We start from the raw sequence: 6,590 nt of genomic DNA, 5'->3' as shown, positions 1-6,590 counted from the left end.
TTAGCCCTATAGATCTCAGAGTTCTCTCCCCCCAGAAACTCCTCTCTGACTTTCTTAGACTGGGCCAGGTACCCGCTTTGGTCTCCCATAGCCCTTTGGGCTCCTCTATTCCAGCTCTGCATACTTGGGATTGTCACTATGTGGGGACCAGTTTGTCTTCCCCACAAGACTGGGAGTCCCAGGAGGATAGAGTGTTCATCACAGTGTTCCCAGCACTACCCAGCTCAGGGCCAAGTACAAAACAAGAGCTCAGTGTTTGTGGAATGAATGGATCTTGAAACAGAGGTTAGGCTGTGGACTTCCCTGATGTGGATGGTGGATGCCAGCAGTGATTAAGGTGCTGCTGTTAAATTTTGCTTCTTCTAGCCCCTGCCCAGCCCTCAGAGTCCTCTTAACAGATGTTTCTGGGGATTGTACATGAGAGAGACCTGGCACAGAGCAGGATCCTTGGCCCAATCTCATGTCCAGCCAGCTTGCTCCTCCATTAGCCAGATTACCCACCCAGCGGCTCAGACATGGGGCCACACTTTGACCTTCATTCCTTCAACTGTGTATTGAAGCCCTCTACCTCTTAGGCCTGTGTTATGGCTGGAGTACAGTTATGAAAGAACAGAGGCCCTGTCCTCAGGGAGCTCAGTTCTAATAAAAGGCAAAGGTACAGTAGGGGGAGAGGAACAGGAATGAACAATGAACAAGATGAATAAGAAAAATATATAGCAGGTCAGATGGCAATGAGTGCCATGGCAAGAAACAAAGTTGAGGAAGAGGATAGGAAGTGAAGGCCAATGGGTAGAAGGGTTGCAATTTACAAAGGGTGGTCTAGGAAGACTTCTCTGAGAAAGTAACATGTGAACAAGGACCTGAAGGATGTGTGAAATTCACACTGGTACATGGGAAAGAGTATTTGACATTAAAGGAACAGTCAGTGCAAAGGCCCTGAGGTAGGAGAGGCCTGGTGTGGTGAAGGAGCAGCAAGGAGGTCCATATGATTGGAGTAGATGAAGTGAGGGAAAATAAGTAAGATCAGAGAGGCAAAGAGAGGCCAGCTAAGGCCAGCCCTTTGGGGCACAGTGAAAACTCTGCCTTCACTCCAAGGAAAGTGGGAGTCACAAAAAAATTACCTCTTATGGAGGTATAACTTGGATACCACGGGCAGTACAGAGTTCAATGGCTTTCAGTTAATCTATGCAGGTGTGCTGTGCAACCATCCCAACCCTGTCTGAGAACACTTCCATCCCCTCAGAAAGTTCTCTTATTCCCTTTGGCAGCACCTTGCCACTCACACCTGGAGCCCCAGGCAACCATTAAAGTGCTTCTTGTCTCTATAGTTTTGCCTTTTCTAAGGATTTCTTCAATATCAGGTGTTTTATTTAATTTGTTTTAAGCTGAGAAAACAACTCCGAAAGCATACTAGAATGCTTTACATTATTACCCTCCCCCAGCATGTTTTGTGTTTGATGTCATGCTTTATATACTTTTATTTTATGGACCTGTTAACAATTTCAGTTATAGTTGTTTTTAGTACTTTTAACTTCCATACTGGAGTTATGTGATTTACCCACCACCAGCACAACATTAAAGTATCGTGAATTTAACCTATATATAGACATTTCCTGGTTAGTAACAGGAAAACATGTGAAAGTGTAAATCTTTTTTTAGATTTATTTATTTATTTATTTATTTATTTATTTATTTATTTATTTATTTATTTATTTATGAAAGACACACAGAGAGAGGTAGAGACATAGGCAGAGGGAGAAGCAGGCTCCTGTGGGGAGCCTGATGTGGGACACGATCCCAGGACACCAGGATCATGACTTGAGCTGAAGGCAGAGGCTCAACCACTGAGCCACCCAGGCATCCTCGAAATTGTAAATCTAATCAGGTGTCCTTTCATTTCAGCTTGAAGAAGTCCTTTTACCATTTCTTAAAAGGCCAATCTTGGTGAACTCCTTCAGCCTCTGCTTGTCCAAGAAGCACTCTCCTTCTTTTCGAAAGACAACTATGCCAGATAGGGTATTCTTGGTCGGCAGTTTTCTACGTTCAGCACTTTTGAAGACTTTGGGTTTGTGATTTTGTGATCTCAACTCCTGGTGAAAATGCAGTCCTCACTTCACCTGGGTGTGCGCCTAACGTCTCCTTTCTCTCCATGTGCCAGGGCCATTTCCTTTTCCAAAGAAAGTGACCAGATGCAGCTTAAAGGCAGCAAGCCCTGGGTGCTTCTCATCTTTTCTCTTTGCATCCCAAAGCTCCTTATTTTGCTCCAAAAAGATAACCAGGTCTGGCTTTGACATGAGACCCAAGGAGAAGAGGTTTCTGTAGCTCTAACATCACATCCCTGTACAATCCCCACTGAAGGAGGGTCAGGCATCCCCACTCCTCCTGAGAGTATTCTAGGGCCACATTCCTGAATCTCAGCAGTCCCTGAGAACTGGTCATTTCTTCTTCTTTCACCTCATCCTTTGGATTTCTTTCTCAGAAGACATTCGTGGAGAAATCCTCTGAGGATTTCTTATAAGTGGAACTTGTTTACAGCAACAAATCCACATCTTTTTTAAATACAGCTTTTTAGTACTTACTCTCCATGGGTGAATCTCAAAAATAAATAAAGGCATAAGTCTAAATAATAGCAGTATCATCTTCTAAGTTGGGTTTGTAAACTGAGGCACGAAGAGGCCAAATGAGTCACTAAGTCATAAAATAATGTCACTCACAGTAAGAAAAGTGACTTATTATAGAAGTCACTCACACTAAGAAAAGAAAAACAAAGGATATGATTCTGAGACTTGAAACTCTTATTTTGCATTGCTTCCTACTGTTTAAACTTTTCACCCTATGAAAGCTCTCTCCAATGAAAACAGCCTTAGGTAGGAAATCCCAATGTTTGTAGACTTACTTTGGAAAAGAACTCCTTGTATGTTTGTGTTTGATAACATTGTTGTAGTTACTAAAATATCAACTCCTGTTTGGAAATTTGTAGAATTCCCACTGTGGAGGCAAGGTTATTTGTGTGTGCAAGCTTCTCAGTTCAATATTTTCCTTAATGTTGGGTTGCTATGGAATAATATAAATAATTGAATTTCCTTGATATACAAGATAGTCTAAATTGGTTTTAAATATGATTAAATGTGAATGAATAATATAGTGCCACATTTTTTCTACCTGTGAGCTATTTTACGAAAGAGGAAACAAACATACAATTGAGTACACAAGCACTCAGCAGAGAGAATAGAATAAAAATAGTAAAGGGTTAAAAGTGGTCACTTTAGCAAAATTGTCAGATTAAAGGTTATCAATCTGTATTGTACTTATTTCCTTTGACGATATTACTGTTGCCACACTAGACCATGAGTCTGGACAGTAGGAAATTCCGTGACTACTGGTGGCAGACAGGTTGAATAAATAGGCTTTGTTTCCAGATCTAACTACAGATAGCCTAAATTTGAATCCATAACATGGAAGAAATAAAATAAAGCAGAAATTTCAATAATTTACTGAATTCATATCTCAACCATCACCTTTCTATTTATATTTCATGGCATATCAACTCTTTTAAAAGATATTGCAAGACAAATGTCAAACCCTGGTATACAGGATCTATTTTCAAGCAGTTCATAGAATATTCAAAATACAGTCACATCTCACAGCAAGAGGGAGACAACACTGATCAAATTTTCAAATCCAAACAGAATAAGATACCAAGAGTTCTATGAAAACAGCACAAGATTAAGTATTAGTCATAGTTTAAGAAAAATTAATGGACCATATTGTCCAGTAACTTTCAGAATATTGGAGTAGTAAAATTTGTTTATGAAGAATTATCTGCTACCAATTTTGATACTTGATCTAGCAAGAACAACACCAAGAAAGCATCAGGATAAAAGACAGTTTGTTGTTAGGGTTATAAGAAATTTCATATTTGAGTAAAATGAGATGATCAAAACCAAAGCAATTGTAGATTTATGTACATGTTGTATGTTTCATTCAAAGCTGTCTTAGTGTTTTGTGGTTCTGATAGAATTAATTATTTCACTTTAAGATACCGAAGACCAGATCAGTGATTGATTCCTAGTACCTGGCAACAGGTACTTTTAGACATAATGTCAGATCTAGGGAGCACACGATGTAAAAATAAAACCATCTGTGGATTGTTTCTTACTCAAAATGAAGAATAATGTCTAGTATTTAGTAGGCAAATATTTAAGCATCCTATTAATAACAATTATAAATCATACCAACTATGAATACATAATACAGGATTTTTAATTTTTCTTTTTTCCACTTGAAGCTTCCACAGAGGGTACAGCACAAAAACCATCAACACTCATACAAGATATATAACTAGAAGGTAAATCTATCCATTTACCCTGAAGGTAGTAACTTTCTACTATCCCCCTTTTAAATAGCAGTATCTATTGCCCATGAGAGGCAGGGGAGTATATTGGCAGAGATCAAGGGATTTGGCGTCAGATAAACTCATATTCAAATCCAACTCTGCAACTTGCCAGCTGAGTTTCCAATAGCCTGTTGTACAAGTCATTTCATCAGTATGACTCAGTTTCTTCATCAGTGAAATGGAAAATGGAGTTGTTGGCAAAATAAATCACCTCTCTTCTGTATCTTTTGAAATGATTATATATTTTTTATCCTTTCTGTTGTTGATGTCAGTATCACATTGATTGATTTGTGAATACTGAATCACCCTTGTATCCCAGGAACAAATCCTACTTGATTGTGGTAAATGGTTTTTAATGCATAGTTGGATTCCATTTGCTAATATTTTGTTAAGAATTTCCCCAACAAAACAGGATTTAAAGAGCCTACATGGTCAACTGCTACTCTTGTTGCATTTATGTAAATAATCAGGCCAAGTTATTTTAAAACTTGGCTTACTTTGCAGATAAATCAGTATTAATTTAGCTATCTTCTGTAGAAATTAGAGTGATTATATAGAGAAAACTTATGTTTCAGTAACATATCTGTGTAGTTATTAGATTGGTTTTTTTTTTTTAGGATTTTATTTATTTGAGAGATAGAGAGAGGGAGAGTGTATGCGTGAGCAGGGGAAGGGGAAGAGGGAAAAGTTGAGGGAGAAGCAGACTCTTCACTGAGCAGGGAATGGGATATGGCAGGGCTCAAGGCTCAATCTCCCCCTGCAATCATGACCTGAAAGGAAGACAGATGCTTAATGGACTGAGTCAGCCAGGCACCCCATAGATTCTAATATTGTTCATTTTAAACTGAACTAGATCCTTATTTCTTCTAGTTTTCTCCAGTGTTTGGGTGTGAGTACATTTTTTCATCTTTCTGAGTCGGAATCATTTCAGAACTAAAACTGCCCCTTTTCATAAAAGACAAACTAAATATGAATGACTTGATGTAAACTTTGAGAAATCACTGTAATAGCTCACATATAGATCTGAATGTCTGTTGTCTATTGGCCACTCAAAAAGATGACAAATATTTGAACTATAACAAGGAAAATCGGTAAGATTGTCACTGCTAGCTCTCACTGTATCTGAAAACATTTCCGACCTGACATCTGAAAATTATTTTGTCATGCCCCTCCTTTCCTTCCTAAGACTTTATTTGAACACCACTGATCCTGGCTAACATTTTAGGTTTGAAATGAGAATATGATAAAATTGATATGAGAGTAGATTTTCCCTTCCCTATGTTTTGAGGATGCAGTTTTTTTCACCCATGTAAGGATCGATGGTGAGCAACAGGAAGTTGTAATGCACCGCTACAGATACAATCTCCACCCTACTTTTTTGCTCAAGGAATCTGACCTCTGAGGATTGGCTGGGTTGAGCCCATGGGAGATGCTGGCAGCAATTTGAGGAGCATGAGGAAAGGGAAGCTACTGCAATATTCTAGCTTTCCTTCCTGCATTTTAAGATGACTGCATTCTTTTAATGAAGGCCACAGCTTCTCTTGTGTGGCCTGCCCTATGTAGCACTCTCTCTGGGTCCTGATAATGCCTTCCAGCCTTGACCCCTCGCTTCAGACCTAAAGATGGCGACTTCCGGCAGAGTACTACACCAACTGTTTGTGCCTTTCTGAAACATTGCCCACATGTTTGTAAACAGTCCCTTTATGAAGCTCTCCTTACTCACTTCGTGCAGTTTTGTTTTTTTTTAACTGGGATCCAGCTAATATCAAATTATGATATTGTGCCCTTTAGTACAATTCCTACAGAGAGTTCAGCTCACACGTGTCAGAGTGAGTATGTGTGTGTTTTGGAGTATGTGTGCATGCACGTAAATGTGTGTGGCCCTGAGTTTGAGATCAACAGTTGACTACTTCATTTTCTAAAAGGGCAGGAGATTCTGAGGCCTGAGGGAAAAGCCAACTGCTCTCAGCCAGACTCTGCCTCGGCAGAGGGTCTTTTGAGCCCAGGCTGCCCCACAGGGAGATCTATAGCTGCCAGTTGCTGGGAGGTCTCAAAATAAGGCTTAGTAGTCATGGCCTTTCAACATGCAGGGATTTCAGTACATTGCTGGCTTGAGTCAGTTTTGTCACTGATACCAGCATAATCTTTTATAATCTTTAGAGGAAAAGACTTTATTGAATAAAAGATTAATTAC

This window comes from Canis lupus, chromosome 7 (assembly GCF_011100685.1).
Source record: "Canis lupus familiaris isolate Mischka breed German Shepherd chromosome 7, alternate assembly UU_Cfam_GSD_1.0, whole genome shotgun sequence".
In the NCBI taxonomy this organism is placed as follows: Eukaryota; Metazoa; Chordata; class Mammalia; order Carnivora; family Canidae; genus Canis; species Canis lupus.
This window is presented reverse-complemented; position numbering follows the sequence as displayed.